Source organism: Paramisgurnus dabryanus, chromosome 18, assembly GCF_030506205.2.
Source record: "Paramisgurnus dabryanus chromosome 18, PD_genome_1.1, whole genome shotgun sequence".
Classification (NCBI taxonomy): Eukaryota; Metazoa; Chordata; class Actinopteri; order Cypriniformes; family Cobitidae; genus Paramisgurnus; species Paramisgurnus dabryanus.
Window position 1 is genome coordinate 36,988,111 of NC_133354.1, and position 17,998 is coordinate 37,006,108.

Consider the following 17,998-nt stretch of genomic DNA (forward strand, 5'->3'; position numbering starts at 1 on the left):
AAGCTCGTGGAGGCGTGGAGCAGCATACACAGTTAAGGTATGTGCGATCTACCGGCATTACCTTTACGATCGACGTATTGGATCTGCAAGCTGCAAGCAAATTAACTGAAGCTTTACTTCATGTTTCTGTTTGGTTAAGCGATGACTGCTTTTTCCCAACAGTTTGTGTGTGTGTTTTCTGCATGGGTTTAGAAAACATGAACTTCTGATCTGCTAGCTCAACGTTCTACCTCTGGGTTATACAATGAGAACGTATAGAGTTAAATGCCCGCTAGCCTCCACCCCAAAAGCCAGCGCCTTCGCCGGCTCCCCCTTTGGCTGCGTCTATTCCGGTATCGCTTCTCGGCCTTTTGGCTAAGATCAAGTGTAGTATCTGTTCTTATCAGTTTAATGTCTGATACGTCTCCTATCCGGGGACTATATGTTAAATGGATTTTTGACCTTCGGAAATGGAAGCGGAGCTTGCTCCTTCCACTCCATGCATCAACATGGTATTGCAGTGTTTCCATGAATGGTGCGCTCCCCTTCTCGGGGACAAATAAGTCAAGTATAAAAAAAGAATTTGCTTCTTCTGTGCGTGAATGACGGTGTTTTTTCTAATCCGTGTGTTTTAAAATTGCTGTGTTTTCGTTGGCTTTATTGGTTTAACGAAAAGCTTGCGTGGAAATGAACACGCTGACAAAGAAATGTTTTTGTAATGTATTTAATTATTTTCTTTACAAGTTTGTGGTGGTGATCCGAGGACGAATTAAACATCCTCGACACAGCTGAAGGTGCAACAAAAGCGAAAGAGGCCGATTGGAATGTTAAAAACACCTGAAAACTTTTTTTCACTACCCTTCATACTACAGCTGTCGAAAAACCACAGCAACGTCGACAGACCTGGAGGCATAGCTGTACTTGTTTAACTCACAACGACAACGGGTAAGTCATTGAGCCCTGTGTTTTTATTTATCCACGTTCTAAAATTGCTATGCTTTCGTTGTTTCTTGATTGCTCTGTACATTTATTTGTTTCTATTCCACGTAAAGTTACTTTGTAATAACGAAACCATATATTTGAATGCGCAATTTAAATCCATTTGATTTAAATTGTTTCACATATTTCACTCTACACGGTTCAACCGGGCTGGAAACGGAATAAAAATAGGGTAGATCTCGAAGAATGTTTGGTCTCAGACGTGGCTTCGTGCGCTTTCCACCTGGTCACACACAGTAATGAAATGTTAGTCGGATGGCCTTCGGGGGCGCCGTCGATGTGATCGGTCACAGGAAGATGCGTCCGTCTGGCCTCAAAGGGTGTCGCTCATACTTACCTGGCAGGGGAGACACCATGATCATGAAGGTGGTTCACCCAGGGCGAGGCTCAGCCATCGCACTCCGGTTGTGCTGACCCTTTGCGAATTCCCCAAATGTGGGAATCTCGACTGCAAAATTTCTGATAGTGGGGGACTGCGTTCGCGCTCTCCCCTGACCTTTGTGTTAAAAATAGATTCTTTTGTCCAAGAGACGTCTAACCACGGCCCAAGAATACATTAGTCATCAAAAAAGCGGCTATTTAACGACTACATAATTTCTAATAGACAGCGAATATGTGTCTAGGCTAAAACAAGGCTTAATTTGGGCTGTCAGTGAAAATCTAATAGACGTTTGACCATTCCAAAAGAATAGACTAGCCATTGAATAGAACCACAATCAAACGGCTACATGCCTAAGAGACAGTCAACAAAATAATGCTTAGATGATTCTTTTCCTTCCAATATAAGAGGTTCTCGGGAATGGCAATCATCCAAACTAATAAATTATAAAGGCTTTTATAAGAAAATGACAACAGTTAAACAACATAGACAGCGTTGGGCAATACAAAATGCTAATAAATACAAGACAAATTGAAATATTGTACATCCATGTACATTAAACAAGCCAACAAATCTGCCAATGGGCTACGACAATTTTTCTTGAATAAAGTGTTTATATCTAGATTTGTTTCTTACCCCTTTGGCAGATTTATTTGCTTGTTTTAAGCCCAAATTCGCTTAAATTTTGAGTTTTTTTCTCCCTAAAGGCTAGGCTTATTTTCTTAGGGCATTTTGCTCATCAAAAAATGCATCTTATTTTAAGACTTTCTAGATATTTGTACAGTGAAAACAGTTCGAAATAACAAGTAAGAAATGATTTTTGCAATGTATTCATTCATTCGCTACCCTTCATACTACAGCTGTCGAAAAACCACAGCAACGTCGACAGACCTGGAAGCGTAGCTGTATTTGTTTAACTCACAAAGACAACGGGTAAAGTATTTTCTTGATTACCTAAATGACTTGCTGTAAGAAAATAAGTTTAGGTTTAAGGGGGGGAAATACAGTTTAAAGGGATATTTCAATTTATGATGATAATTCTGTCATCATTTACTCATGCATACAGGCTTACAACAACACGAGGATTAGTTTTTTTCTGAGTAACACAAAAGAAGGTATTTTGAGGAATGATGGTAAACCCACAGCAGATAGTCACCATTGACTTCCATAGTAGGAATAAAAAAAATATGATGGAATTTATTAGGTACCATCAACCGTGTGCTAACCATCACTTTGCAAAATATTTTCTTCATCATTTATCACGATACTTCCAAAATATTTTTTCCTACTAAGTCAATATTTCATTATTTGCTTTACAAGCTTAAAAATGATGGTGACATGATTCCATGGTAATCACAAACAGTTAAACAAGTAAAATAATCACCATTACTTTTAAAAGCATTTTGAAAATTGCTTGCTTATGCTGGGAGTAAAGGTATTTCACGCAGTGCGCATCCTCTTTAAAAGGTAATGTATGCTTCTTTTAAAGCTGACACATTTGCCACATTAAAATAACAGAAATGTGTACTGTTTAAACTTTTTGGGGCCGGTGTGTCTGTGTTCTTGGGGCACACATCTACATGTAAAAGCAGAATTGCTTATTATTCTTCTCTATTTCTTGTATAGGTCAATTATGAGTGGAGAACCGTTCACCAAATGAAGACCGCAGCCAGGTGACGGGATTCTGTGGTAATCGCAAACAGGTAAACCAGTTAAATAATCATCATTTATTGTTAAAATAATTTTGAAAATTGAAGTTCTGTGTGTTCTTATTGTACTTTATTTATTTCTGCAGGTAAGCACCATACCGTAAGCTTCATTCCCTTTATAACAGGTAAGGTTCATACTGTTTTATTCTTTTGTACTGTTTTATTCGTACTGTTTTAAATCATTCAGTAAATGCAAAGTTAAACTGATGTGTTTTTAATCTAGATTTAAAAGTGTCTACTGTTGAAGCACATCTGATCTCTTCTGAAAGCTGATAATAACTAAATGCTGATGCACCTTGTTTTGAGTGAACCCTTGTTTTTTCTAAATGACCTGATCCTATTGATCCGAGTAATCGGTTTCATATTCGATTAGCATATCTGTCATGTATTTCGGCCCGTAGCCATGAAGTGGTTTTTAAACAAGTAACAGTACTTTTTTAATCCATTGTCCATTGCAATAATCGGCCCTGCTGGTGATGAAAGCATGAACAAGTTTCTCTAAGTCCTGTCTTGAGACAAAACCTCCAATTCTGGCAATATTTCTGAGATGGTAGTAAAAGCAGAATTCCTTATTATTTTTCTCTATCTCAGGCTCTATGGCATATATGTCATGATTTTATTTGTCTATTTATATGTCTATTTACAAGGACTGCCTTGGCCAAATGTTATTGTTAATTAATATTGAAGCAGTTATTTAACATATTTCCTTTGAGTAGTGATTTGTGTAATGATCCATATATCTATTTTTATGTATATTTTTAACTTAGGAATGTGATTTTAAAGCACATATTTGTTATTGTATGACACCTCTCATGTTATGAAAGTAAAAAATAAATGTATTTTCTGATGTCTTGCATTTCTGTTTTTAAACTGTTAATCCTTATCAAGTGCTATACATTAGAAAGTGGATAAATAACAAAAATGTCACTCCTGACAGCTGATAAATTAATCGTTCTTTATAGCACCACTGAGGTGAGCACTTTTCAAGGCAAGATTCTTTATAGAACCGTATAAAAAGGTTCTATATAGTACCAAAAAAACGGGTTCTGCTATGGTTACAAGCTGAAGAACCCTTATTTGTTACTATTTAGGAGCATTTGTCTTTAGAGTGTTGCGTAGGTTCGAAACTTTCAAACTTTTAACCAAAAAAAAAAAAGGGTCACACGGTTTTATTTGTGGTGTGGACATGAACACGCTGCAGGCATTGAAATGTAATTTGTAATTTATTGTCTCATTTCATATTTAACAAATAGGAAGCAAAGTGCTATTCAATCAGTTTAACTAAACAACTGGTGTTCCTCAATTTTGGGGCCTATGTTGTTCAGTATATCAGTTTTGTTCAGTTTTGTATGTGCATGCAAAAAGCATTCAGCGAGCAAATTAACTGAAGCTTTACCTTCGTGTTTCTTTTTGTATGAGTGATAACTGTTTCTGTATGTATTTGTATGGTTTTTTTACAAGTATAGAGTGAAATACACACGGTGAGTAATGAACGCAGACCTTCAGTGCCGGACCTCTGACCCGCTAACCTCCATCCCGACAGCCAGCGCCTTCTCCGGATGCCATTGCGGTATCGCTTCTCGGCTTTTTGTGTAAGATCGAGTGGACACCGGGGACTACACGTTTAAATGGATTTTTGACCTTCGGCTATGGAAGCGAGGCTTGCTACGTCCACTCCGTGCATCGACTCTGGCGTTTTCCGGGGACAAATAAGGTGAGTTTAAAACCAGAGTTTGCTTCTTTTGTGCGTGGTTGCCAGTTTGTTTGCCAATCCGTGGTCCATAATAAGTTCCGCTTCGTGGTTTCTCCATCGCTCAGTACTTTTCTGTGTTTCTATTTTACGTAAAGCTAACACCAAAACGATTGTGGAAAGCGCTATATAGATTGTTCTCAAAGAAAAAACGAGAAACAAACCCATGTGAATATGGGTCAAATTATCTAGGCGGAGCACTTCGTTCAAAGAAAAACGCAACAGAATTGTTTGCGTTGAACAAAGACAATGGTGCGTGCAGACATCGAATGTGTATTGTGGATAAAAAATGGCCAGTGGGGTGGGACAATTTTTCTTGAATTAAGTGTTTATGGGAAAAGTTCACAAATTTTGTCTTACCCTGTAGGCAGATTTATTTGCTTGTTTTAAGCATAAAATAACAGGAGAAGAAATTGTGTAGGGGGAGCAGAGGGGTTTTTTTTTTCGTTCAAAGAAAAGCAGCGTGGCACGAATGAATGTTTGGCTGAAATGCTATCGTAATTTCCCCCTTAATTTTCCTTACAAACATGAAACCAGAGAGAAGGGCCAGTTGGCATCGAATTGCACCTTGTATTCGGTGATTGATTGAGGAAAAATATGCGTATGTGTATATATACACTTGCTTTGTTGAACAGAGACAATGGCCGCGCGTGCTCCAGCGTCACCTATATGCCTATTTCACAAAATGGCGCCTTTGACCGGAAGTAGGGAAAACATCGTTCAGGTTGCACCACTACGATGGCCACTCAATATAGTATGGACTGACAGCTGCTTTGTTTTCTCCTACACATGAATTTACTTGTAAAAATAACAATAACATATATTGTCGATTGGTGTTATATTATTTTTTTTAGCATTTCGTATTATCAAAATATATCATATGTTAGACAGCTGTCAATTTTAAATAAAATAACGAGACATACATAACTATTCGTGTCTGCTCCCGTTTATTGTAATGAGTCTGCACATTTGGAGAAATACTTAGACATTTTACTTCTTATTTCTTTAGACTGAATAATTATTTCTTATTAATTCCAAAGTATGAGACCCGATGATCTAATCGTGGTGTATGTGCTATTCCTCGTTTGTTTGCCTGCATCCATTGCTTTACGGCTTGCTTGTTGCGTTGAAATGCACATTTGATTTCTTTACCAGCATTGGATTTAGACCATTCAATGAGAAGAGTTAACAGCGTTTATTATGATTGATAAGCCCTCAACGGAGAATGAAGTCTGCATACATTAAAAGCCTTATTTTGTTTTTATCGTGTGCCTTCCAAAATGTATGCGACGAAACTTAAATCACGCAAAAAATGAATGGTAACTAGACGTGCTTGTTGTGTGCAGGGAGTGCATTTATTTGTAAACTTTTGCTAAATCAAAATGGTTTATTTGTATTTGCTTTTTACCTGGGTTTTATCAGGTTCGCAGTCGGGACATTTTTAATCCATAGTGTATGGAGTTATCTAGTAGAAAATGATCTGCTGTTTTTTGGTAGAATGTTGTGTGAGCTAAAGAAACGAGGAATAAAACACACACCGCGATTAAAAAAAATCAGATCGCATACTTTGTAATTAAAAATAAATAATAATTAATTTCAAAGAAATAAGAAGTAAAATGTGTAAGTATTCCTCAAAATGTGCTTTGGACTAAGTCCCCCGTCATCACAGCAAACGGGAGCAGACCCGAATAGGTATGTCTAGTTATTTTATTAAAAATTTCCAGCCGTCTGTAAATTCATGTTTGAAAGAAAAAAGTAAATGAATATCTTACTTACTGTTTTTGTCTTGTTTTCTAGTGAATATCTGACAATTCTTAAATGGAGATACATTTACTTGGTAAGCAAAGTGGCTTAAGATATTATGTATTGTAATAGAAAATTGTTATAAAAACGTTTTGTTTTTGCTGGGAATTCTTGTATATATTTCACAGCTATATAATTAATTATAATAACGCACTTTTTGTTGATAAACATGTTAAAAAATACATTAACACAGAATAATGTGGCAACAAATCAAATGTGCATTTAAATGCAACAAGCAGAAAATAAATAAATAAAGCAAATGCACGGAAAAGAAACGAGGAATAAAACAAACACCGCGATTAAAAAAATCAGATCGTATACTTTGTAATAATTGAAATAAATTATAAAAATCAACAGGTTTATATTTAAAACAAGTAAAAAATATCTGCCAGCGGGGTAAGAAAAATAAACTTAATTCTAGTTTCAACTTAATTCAATAATAAACTCAATTTAGGTTTATTTTTCTTACCCCACTGGCAGATATTTTTACTTGTTTTAAGCCTCAACCTATTACATTTTAGAATTTATTTCAGTAAACAAGACTTAAATTCTAAGCCACTTTGCTTATTAAGTAAATGTATCTTGATTTAAGAATTATTTTTTAACTCGAAAACATGAATAAAATACCAAGTAAACGAACAGATTGGGATGTTCAAAACACTTAAACATTTTTTTTTCACTCTACCCGTCATATTACAGCTGTCGAAAAACCACAGCAACGTTGACAGACCTGGAAGCCATGATATATTAGCAGTTTTTAAAATAAGTTAAATCTAGAATCCTTATTGGTTTTAGATACTTAAAAGCAATGAATGATCTTCTTTCTTTTGAATTGATTTGGTATTATGGAGGAGCTCTGTGTCTGGTTATTGAAGATGATTTGGTCTTTGCTCCTATGTTGGCTTATTTTTTGTTATTTCCGTTACTATATATATATATTTTTTTCCCCTTTGTTTTTTCTGATTTGAGGTTATGAAAATGTTTTAATTTGTAATAAAGGTTTTTTGAAAATTCTAAATTCTCTCTCTCTCTCTCTCTCTCTCTCTCTCTCTCTCTCTCTCTCTCATGAGCGTGGATCAGTTCCTGCATCAAGGAAAAAATGCGCATCCTGGTAAATTTCAGAAGTTAGACGACTGAGCTGCAGCGGACAGCGTAAGATTTATGAAAACACATTTGAGAAGAAAGGCAAAGCATGTTTCACAGTTAATCCAAGACCATAATGACAATTTTGCGCTCTGTTTCCCGAAGCTCGTGGAGGCGTGGAGCAGCATACACAGTTAAGGTATGTGCGATCTACCGGCATTACCTTTACGATCGACGTATTGGATCTGCAAGCTGCAAGCAAATTAACTGAAGCTTTACTTCATGTTTCTGTTTGGTTAAGCGATGACTGCTTTTTCCCAACAGTTTGTGTGTGTGTTTTCTGCATGGGTTTAGAAAACATGAACTTCTGATCTGCTAGCTCAACGTTCTACCTCTGGGTTATACAATGAGAACGTATAGAGTTAAATGCCCGCTAGCCTCCACCCCAAAAGCCAGCGCCTTCGCCGGCTCCCCCTTTGGCTGCGTCTATTCCGGTATCGCTTCTCGGCCTTTTGGCTAAGATCAAGTGTAGTATCTGTTCTTATCAGTTTAATGTCTGATACGTCTCCTATCCGGGGACTATATGTTAAATGGATTTTTGACCTCCGGAAATGGAAGCGGAGCTTGCTCCTTCCACTCCATGCATCAACATGGTATTGCAGTGTTTCCATGAATGGTGCGCTCCCCTTCTCGGGGACAAATAAGTCAAGTATAAAAAAAGAATTTGCTTCTTCTGTGCGTGAATGACGGTGTTTTTTCTAATCCGTGTGTTTTAAAATTGCTGTGTTTTCGTTGGCTTTATTGGTTTAACGAAAAGCTTGCGTGGAAATGAACACGCTGACAAAGAAATGTTTTTGTAATGTATTTAATTATTTTCTTTACAAGTTTGTGGTGGTGATCCGAGGACGAATTAAACATCCTCGACACAGCTGAAGGTGCAACAAAAGCGAAAGAGGCCGATTGGAATGTTAAAAACACCTGAAAACTTTTTTTCACTACCCTTCATACTACAGCTGTCGAAAAACCACAGCAACGTCGACAGACCTGGAGGCATAGCTGTACTTGTTTAACTCACAACGACAACGGGTAAGTCATTGAGCCCTGTGTTTTTATTTATCCACGTTCTAAAATTGCTATGCTTTCGTTGTTTCTTGATTGCTCTGTACATTTATTTGTTTCTATTCCACGTAAAGTTACTTTGTAATAACGAAACCATATATTTGAATGCGCAATTTAAATCCATTTGATTTAAATTGTTTCACATATTTCACTCTACACGGTTCAACCGGGCTGGAAACGGAATAAAAATAGGGTAGATCTCGAAGAATGTTTGGTCTCAGACGTGGCTTCGTGCGCTTTCCACCTGGTCACACACAGTAATGAAATGTTAGTCGGATGGCCTTCGGGGGCGCCGTCGATGTGATCGGTCACAGGAAGATGCGTCCGTCTGGCCTCAAAGGGTGTCGCTCATACTTACCTGGCAGGGGAGACACCATGATCATGAAGGTGGTTCACCCAGGGCGAGGCTCAGCCATCGCACTCCGGTTGTGCTGACCCTTTGCGAATTCCCCAAATGTGGGAATCTCGACTGCAAAATTTCTGATAGTGGGGGACTGCGTTCGCGCTCTCCCCTGACCTTTGTGTTAAAAATAGATTCTTTTGTCCAAGAGACGTCTAACCACGGCCCAAGAATACATTAGTCATCAAAAAAGCGGCTATTTAACGACTACATAATTTCTAATAGACAGCGAATATGTGTCTAGGCTAAAACAAGGCTTAATTTGGGCTGTCAGTGAAAATCTAATAGACGTTTGACCATTCCAAAAGAATAGACTAGCCATTGAATAGAACCACAATCAAACGGCTACATGTCTAAGAGACAGTCAACAAAATAATGCTTAGATGATTCTTTTCCTTCCAATATAAGAGGTTCTCGGGAATGGCAATCATCCAAACTAATAAATTATAAAGGCTTTTATAAGAAAATGACAACAGTTAAACAACATAGACAGCGTTGGGCAATACAAAATGCTAATAAATACAAGACAAATTGAAATATTGTACATCCATGTACATTAAACAAGCCAACAAATCTGCCAATGGGCTACGACAATTTTTCTTGAATTAAGTGTTTATATCTAGATTTGTTTCTTACCCCTTTGGCAGATTTATTTGCTTGTTTTAAGCCCAAATTCGCTTAAATTTTGAGTTTTTTTCTCCCTAAAGGCTAGGCTTATTTTCTTAGGGCATTTTGCTCATCAAAAAATGCATCTTATTTTAAGACTTTCTAGATATTTGTACAGTGAAAACAGTTCGAAATAACAAGTAAGAAATGATTTTTTGCAATGTATTCATTCATTCGCTACCCTTCATACTACAGCTGTCGAAAAACCACAGCAACGTCGACAGACCTGGAAGCGTAGCTGTATTTGTTTAACTCACAAAGACAACGGGTAAAGTATTTTCTTGATTACCTAAATGACTTGCTGTAAGAAAATAAGTTTAGGTTTAAGGGGGGGAAATACAGTTTAAAGGGATATTTCAATTTATGATGATAATTCTGTCATCATTTACTCATGCATACAGGCTTACAACAACACGAGGATTAGTTTTTTTCTGAGTAACACAAAAGAAGGTATTTTGAGGAATGATGGTAAACCCACAGCAGATAGTCACCATTGACTTCCATAGTAGGAATAAAAAAAATATGATGGAATTTATTAGGTACCATCAACCGTGTGCTAACCATCACTTTGCAAAATATTTTCTTCATCATTTATCACGATACTTCCAAAATATTTTTTCCTACTAAGTCAATATTTCATTATTTGCTTTACAAGCTTAAAAATGATGGTGACATGATTCCATGGTAATCACAAACAGTTAAACAAGTAAAATAATCACCATTACTTTTAAAAGCATTTTGAAAATTGCTTGCTTATGCTGGGAGTAAAGGTATTTCACGCAGTGCGCATCCTCTTTAAAAGGTAATGTATGCTTCTTTTAAAGCTGACACATTTGCCACATTAAAATAACAGAAATGTGTACTGTTTAAACTTTTTGGGGCCGGTGTGTCTGTGTTCTTGGGGCACACATCTACATGTAAAAGCAGAATTGCTTATTATTCTTCTCTATTTCTTGTATAGGTCAATTATGAGTGGAGAACCGTTCACCAAATGAAGACCGCAGCCAGGTGACGGGATTCTGTGGTAATCGCAAACAGGTAAACCAGTTAAATAATCATCATTTATTGTTAAAATAATTTTGAAAATTGAAGTTCTGTGTGTTCTTATTGTACTTTATTTATTTCTGCAGGTAAGCACCATACCGTAAGCTTCATTCCCTTTATAACAGGTAAGGTTCATACTGTTTTATTCTTTTGTACTGTTTTATTCGTACTGTTTTAAATCATTCAGTAAATGCAAAGTTAAACTGATGTGTTTTTAATCTAGATTTAAAAGTGTCTACTGTTGAAGCACATCTGATCTCTTCTGAAAGCTGATAATAACTAAATGCTGATGCACCTTGTTTTGAGTGAACCCTTGTTTTTTCTAAATGACCTGATCCTATTGATCCGAGTAATCGGTTTCATATTCGATTAGCATATCTGTCATGTATTTCGGCCCGTAGCCATGAAGTGGTTTTTAAACAAGTAACAGTACTTTTTTAATCCATTGTCCATTGCAATAATCGGCCCTGCTGGTGATGAAAGCATGAACAAGTTTCTCTAAGTCCTGTCTTGAGACAAAACCTCCAATTCTGGCAATATTTCTGAGATGGTAGTAAAAGCAGAATTCCTTATTATTTTTCTCTATCTCAGGCTCTATGGCATATATGTCATGATTTTATTTGTCTATTTATATGTCTATTTACAAGGACTGCCTTGGCCAAATGTTATTGTTAATTAATATTGAAGCAGTTATTTAACATATTTCCTTTGAGTAGTGATTTGTGTAATGATCCATATATCTATTTTTATGTATATTTTTAACTTAGGAATGTGATTTTAAAGCACATATTTGTTATTGTATGACACCTCTCATGTTATGAAAGTAAAAAATAAATGTATTTTCTGATGTCTTGCATTTCTGTTTTTAAACTGTTAATCCTTATCAAGTGCTATACATTAGAAAGTGGATAAATAACAAAAATGTCACTCCTGACAGCTGATAAATTAATCGTTCTTTATAGCACCACTGAGGTGAGCACTTTTCAAGGCAAGATTCTTTATAGAACCGTATAAAAAGGTTCTATATAGTACCAAAAAAACGGGTTCTGCTATGGTTACAAGCTGAAGAACCCTTATTTGTTACTATTTAGGAGCATTTGTCTTTAGAGTGTTGCGTAGGTTCGAAACTTTCAAACTTTTAACCAAAAAAAAAAAAGGGTCACACGGTTTTATTTGTGGTGTGGACATGAACACGCTGCAGGCATTGAAATGTAATTTGTAATTTATTGTCTCATTTCATATTTAACAAATAGGAAGCAAAGTGCTATTCAATCAGTTTAACTAAACAACTGGTGTTCCTCAATTTTGGGGCCTATGTTGTTCAGTATATCAGTTTTGTTCAGTTTTGTATGTGCATGCAAAAAGCATTCAGCGAGCAAATTAACTGAAGCTTTACCTTCGTGTTTCTTTTTGTATGAGTGATAACTGTTTCTGTATGTATTTGTATGGTTTTTTTACAAGTATAGAGTGAAATACACACGGTGAGTAATGAACGCAGACCTTCAGTGCCGGACCTCTGACCCGCTAACCTCCATCCCGACAGCCAGCGCCTTCTCCGGATGCCATTGCGGTATCGCTTCTCGGCTTTTTGTGTAAGATCGAGTGGACACCGGGGACTACACGTTTAAATGGATTTTTGACCTTCGGCTATGGAAGCGAGGCTTGCTACGTCCACTCCGTGCATCGACTCTGGCGTTTTCCGGGGACAAATAAGGTGAGTTTAAAACCAGAGTTTGCTTCTTTTGTGCGTGGTTGCCAGTTTGTTTGCCAATCCGTGGTCCATAATAAGTTCCGCTTCGTGGTTTCTCCATCGCTCAGTACTTTTCTGTGTTTCTATTTTACGTAAAGCTAACACCAAAACGATTGTGGAAAGCGCTATATAGATTGTTCTCAAAGAAAAAACGAGAAACAAACCCATGTGAATATGGGTCAAATTATCTAGGCGGAGCACTTCGTTCAAAGAAAAACGCAACAGAATTGTTTGCGTTGAACAAAGACAATGGTGCGTGCAGACATCGAATGTGTATTGTGGATAAAAAATGGCCAGTGGGGTGGGACAATTTTTCTTGAATTAAGTGTTTATGGGAAAAGTTCACAAATTTTGTCTTACCCTGTAGGCAGATTTATTTGCTTGTTTTAAGCATAAAATAACAGGAGAAGAAATTGTGTAGGGGGAGCAGAGGGGTTTTTTTTTTCGTTCAAAGAAAAGCAGCGTGGCACGAATGAATGTTTGGCTGAAATGCTATCGTAATTTCCCCCTTAATTTTCCTTACAAACATGAAACCAGAGAGAAGGGCCAGTTGGCATCGAATTGCACCTTGTATTCGGTGATTGATTGAGGAAAAATATGCGTATGTGTATATATACACTTGCTTTGTTGAACAGAGACAATGGCCGCGCGTGCTCCAGCGTCACCTATATGCCTATTTCACAAAATGGCGCCTTTGACCGGAAGTAGGGAAAACATCGTTCAGGTTGCACCACTACGATGGCCACTCAATATAGTATGGACTGACAGCTGCTTTGTTTTCTCCTACACATGAATTTACTTGTAAAAATAACAATAACATATATTGTCGATTGGTGTTATATTATTTTTTTTAGCATTTCGTATTATCAAAATATATCATATGTTAGACAGCTGTCAATTTTAAATAAAATAACGAGACATACATAACTATTCGTGTCTGCTCCCGTTTATTGTAATGAGTCTGCACATTTGGAGAAATACTTAGACATTTTACTTCTTATTTCTTTAGACTGAATAATTATTTCTTATTAATTCCAAAGTATGAGACCCGATGATCTAATCGTGGTGTATGTGCTATTCCTCGTTTGTTTGCCTGCATCCATTGCTTTACGGCTTGCTTGTTGCGTTGAAATGCACATTTGATTTCTTTACCAGCATTGGATTTAGACCATTCAATGAGAAGAGTTAACAGCGTTTATTATGATTGATAAGCCCTCAACGGAGAATGAAGTCTGCATACATTAAAAGCCTTATTTTGTTTTTATCGTGTGCCTTCCAAAATGTATGCGACGAAACTTAAATCACGCAAAAAATGAATGGTAACTAGACGTGCTTGTTGTGTGCAGGGAGTGCATTTATTTGTAAACTTTTGCTAAATCAAAATGGTTTATTTGTATTTGCTTTTTACCTGGGTTTTATCAGGTTCGCAGTCGGGACATTTTTAATCCATAGTGTATGGAGTTATCTAGTAGAAAATGATCTGCTGTTTTTTGGTAGAATGTTGTGTGAGCTAAAGAAACGAGGAATAAAACACACACCGCGATTAAAAAAAATCAGATCGCATACTTTGTAATTAAAAATAAATAATAATTAATTTCAAAGAAATAAGAAGTAAAATGTGTAAGTATTCCTCAAAATGTGCTTTGGACTAAGTCCCCCGTCATCACAGCAAACGGGAGCAGACCCGAATAGGTATGTCTAGTTATTTTATTAAAAATTTCCAGCCGTCTGTAAATTCATGTTTGAAAGAAAAAAGTAAATGAATATCTTACTTACTGTTTTTGTCTTGTTTTCTAGTGAATATCTGACAATTCTTAAATGGAGATACATTTACTTGGTAAGCAAAGTGGCTTAAGATATTATGTATTGTAATAGAAAATTGTTATAAAAACGTTTTGTTTTTGCTGGGAATTCTTGTATATATTTCACAGCTATATAATTAATTATAATAACGCACTTTTTGTTGATAAACATGTTAAAAAATACATTAACACAGAATAATGTGGCAACAAATCAAATGTGCATTTAAATGCAACAAGCAGAAAATAAATAAATAAAGCAAATGCACGGAAAAGAAACGAGGAATAAAACAAACACCGCGATTAAAAAAATCAGATCGTATACTTTGTAATAATTGAAATAAATTATAAAAATCAACAGGTTTATATTTAAAACAAGTAAAAAATATCTGCCAGCGGGGTAAGAAAAATAAACTTAATTCTAGTTTCAACTTAATTCAATAATAAACTCAATTTAGGTTTATTTTTCTTACCCCACTGGCAGATATTTTTACTTGTTTTAAGCCTCAACCTATTACATTTTAGAATTTATTTCAGTAAACAAGACTTAAATTCTAAGCCACTTTGCTTATTAAGTAAATGTATCTTGATTTAAGAATTATTTTTTAACTCGAAAACATGAATAAAATACCAAGTAAACGAACAGATTGGGATGTTCAAAACACTTAAACATTTTTTTTTCACTCTACCCGTCATATTACAGCTGTCGAAAAACCACAGCAACGTTGACAGACCTGGAAGCCATGATATATTAGCAGTTTTTAAAATAAGTTAAATCTAGAATCCTTATTGGTTTTAGATACTTAAAAGCAATGAATGATCTTCTTTCTTTTGAATTGATTTGGTATTATGGAGGAGCTCTGTGTCTGGTTATTGAAGATGATTTGGTCTTTGCTCCTATGTTGGCTTATTTTTTTGTTATTTCCGTTACTATATATATATATTTTTTTCCCCTTTGTTTTTTCTGATTTGAGGTTATGAAAATGTTTTAATTTGTAATAAAGGTTTTTTGAAAATTCTAAATTCTCTCTCTCTCTCTCTCTCTCTCATGAGCGTGGATCAGTTCCTGCATCAAGGAAAAAATGCGCATCCTGGTAAATTTCAGAAGTTAGACGACTGAGCTGCAGCGGACAGCGTAAGATTTATGAAAACACATTTGAGAAGAAAGGCAAAGCATGTTTCACAGTTAATCCAAGACCATAATGACAATTTTGCGCTCTGTTTCCCGAAGCTCGTGGAGGCGTGGAGCAGCATACACAGTTAAGGTATGTGCGATCTACCGGCATTACCTTTACGATCGACGTATTGGATCTGCAAGCTGCAAGCAAATTAACTGAAGCTTTACTTCATGTTTCTGTTTGGTTAAGCGATGACTGCTTTTTCCCAACAGTTTGTGTGTGTGTTTTCTGCATGGGTTTAGAAAACATGAACTTCTGATCTGCTAGCTCAACGTTCTACCTCTGGGTTATACAATGAGAACGTATAGAGTTAAATGCCCGCTAGCCTCCACCCCAAAAGCCAGCGCCTTCGCCGGCTCCCCCTTTGGCTGCGTCTATTCCGGTATCGCTTCTCGGCCTTTTGGCTAAGATCAAGTGTAGTATCTGTTCTTATCAGTTTAATGTCTGATACGTCTCCTATCCGGGGACTATATGTTAAATGGATTTTTGACCTCCGGAAATGGAAGCGGAGCTTGCTCCTTCCACTCCATGCATCAACATGGTATTGCAGTGTTTCCATGAATGGTGCGCTCCCCTTCTCGGGGACAAATAAGTCAAGTATAAAAAAAGAATTTGCTTCTTCTGTGCGTGAATGACGGTGTTTTTTCTAATCCGTGTGTTTTAAAATTGCTGTGTTTTCGTTGGCTTTATTGGTTTAACGAAAAGCTTGCGTGGAAATGAACACGCTGACAAAGAAATGTTTTTGTAATGTATTTAATTATTTTCTTTACAAGTTTGTGGTGGTGATCCGAGGACGAATTAAACATCCTCGACACAGCTGAAGGTGCAACAAAAGCGAAAGAGGCCGATTGGAATGTTAAAAACACCTGAAAACTTTTTTTCACTACCCTTCATACTACAGCTGTCGAAAAACCACAGCAACGTCGACAGACCTGGAGGCATAGCTGTACTTGTTTAACTCACAACGACAACGGGTAAGTCATTGAGCCCTGTGTTTTTATTTATCCACGTTCTAAAATTGCTATGCTTTCGTTGTTTCTTGATTGCTCTGTACATTTATTTGTTTCTATTCCACGTAAAGTTACTTTGTAATAACGAAACCATATATTTGAATGCGCAATTTAAATCCATTTGATTTAAATTGTTTCACATATTTCACTCTACACGGTTCAACCGGGCTGGAAACGGAATAAAAATAGGGTAGATCTCGAAGAATGTTTGGTCTCAGACGTGGCTTCGTGCGCTTTCCACCTGGTCACACACAGTAATGAAATGTTAGTCGGATGGCCTTCGGGGGCGCCGTCGATGTGATCGGTCACAGGAAGATGCGTCCGTCTGGCCTCAAAGGGTGTCGCTCATACTTACCTGGCAGGGGAGACACCATGATCATGAAGGTGGTTCACCCAGGGCGAGGCTCAGCCATTGCACTCCGGTTGTGCTGACCCTTTGCGAATTCCCCAAATGTGGGAATCTCGACTGCAAAATTTCTGATAGTGGGGGACTGCGTTCGCGCTCTCCCCTGACCTTTGTGTTAAAAATAGATTATTTTGTCCAAGAGACGTCTAACCACGGCCCAAGAATACATTAGTCATCAAAAAAGCGGCTATTTAACGACTACATAATTTCTAATAGACAGCGAATATGTGTCTAGGCTAAAACAAGGCTTAATTTGGGCTGTCAGTGAAAATCTAATAGACGTTTGACCATTCCAAAAGAATAGACTAGCCATTGAATAGAACCACAATCAAACGGCTACATGTCTAAGAGACAGTCAACAAAATAATGCTTAGATGATTCTTTTCCTTCCAATATAAGAGGTTCTCGGGAATGGCAATCATCCAAACTAATAAATTATAAAGGCTTTTATAAGAAAATGACAACAGTTAAACAACATAGACAGCGTTGGGCAATACAAAATGCTAATAAATACAAGACAAATTGAAATATTGTACATCCATGTACATTAAACAAGCCAACAAATCTGCCAATGGGCTACGACAATTTTTCTTGAATTAAGTGTTTATATCTAGATTTGTTTCTTACCCCTTTGGCAGATTTATTTGCTTGTTTTAAGCCCAAATTCGCTTAAATTTTGAGTTTTTTTCTCCCTAAAGGCTAGGCTTATTTTCTTAGGGCATTTTGCTCATCAAAAAATGCATCTTATTTTAAGACTTTCTAGATATTTGTACAGTGAAAACAGTTCGAAATAACAAGTAAGAAATGATTTTTTGCAATGTATTCATTCATTCGCTACCCTTCATACTACAGCTGTCGAAAAACCACAGCAACGTCGACAGACCTGGAAGCGTAGCTGTATTTGTTTAACTCACAAAGACAACG

At 36.7% G+C, this 17,998-nt stretch overlaps 6 non-coding genes across 6 annotated transcripts; all 6 read left to right on the forward strand.

Annotated features, from left to right (window-relative positions):
* The first annotated feature begins 334 nt into the window (after positions 1-334).
* Positions 335-525, forward strand: LOC135753207 (U2 spliceosomal RNA). The gene has a single exon (XR_010533515.1). It is a non-coding gene; the product is annotated as a U2 spliceosomal RNA (small nuclear RNA).
* A 782-nt stretch (positions 526-1,307) lies between these two features.
* On the forward strand, positions 1,308-1,472 carry LOC135753192 (U1 spliceosomal RNA). Its single transcript, XR_010533500.1, has one exon. It is a non-coding gene; the product is annotated as a U1 spliceosomal RNA (small nuclear RNA).
* Positions 1,473-8,198: 6,726 nt separating this feature from the next.
* LOC135753212 (U2 spliceosomal RNA) lies at positions 8,199-8,389 on the forward strand. Its single transcript, XR_010533520.1, has one exon. It is a non-coding gene; the product is annotated as a U2 spliceosomal RNA (small nuclear RNA).
* A 782-nt stretch (positions 8,390-9,171) lies between these two features.
* Positions 9,172-9,336, forward strand: LOC135753193 (U1 spliceosomal RNA). Its single transcript, XR_010533501.1, has one exon. It is a non-coding gene; the product is annotated as a U1 spliceosomal RNA (small nuclear RNA).
* Positions 9,337-16,042: 6,706 nt separating this feature from the next.
* On the forward strand, positions 16,043-16,233 carry LOC135753213 (U2 spliceosomal RNA). The gene has a single exon (XR_010533521.1). It is a non-coding gene; the product is annotated as a U2 spliceosomal RNA (small nuclear RNA).
* A 782-nt stretch (positions 16,234-17,015) lies between these two features.
* Positions 17,016-17,180, forward strand: LOC135753183 (U1 spliceosomal RNA). Its single transcript, XR_010533491.1, has one exon. It is a non-coding gene; the product is annotated as a U1 spliceosomal RNA (small nuclear RNA).
* Positions 17,181-17,998: the final 818 nt, after the last annotated feature.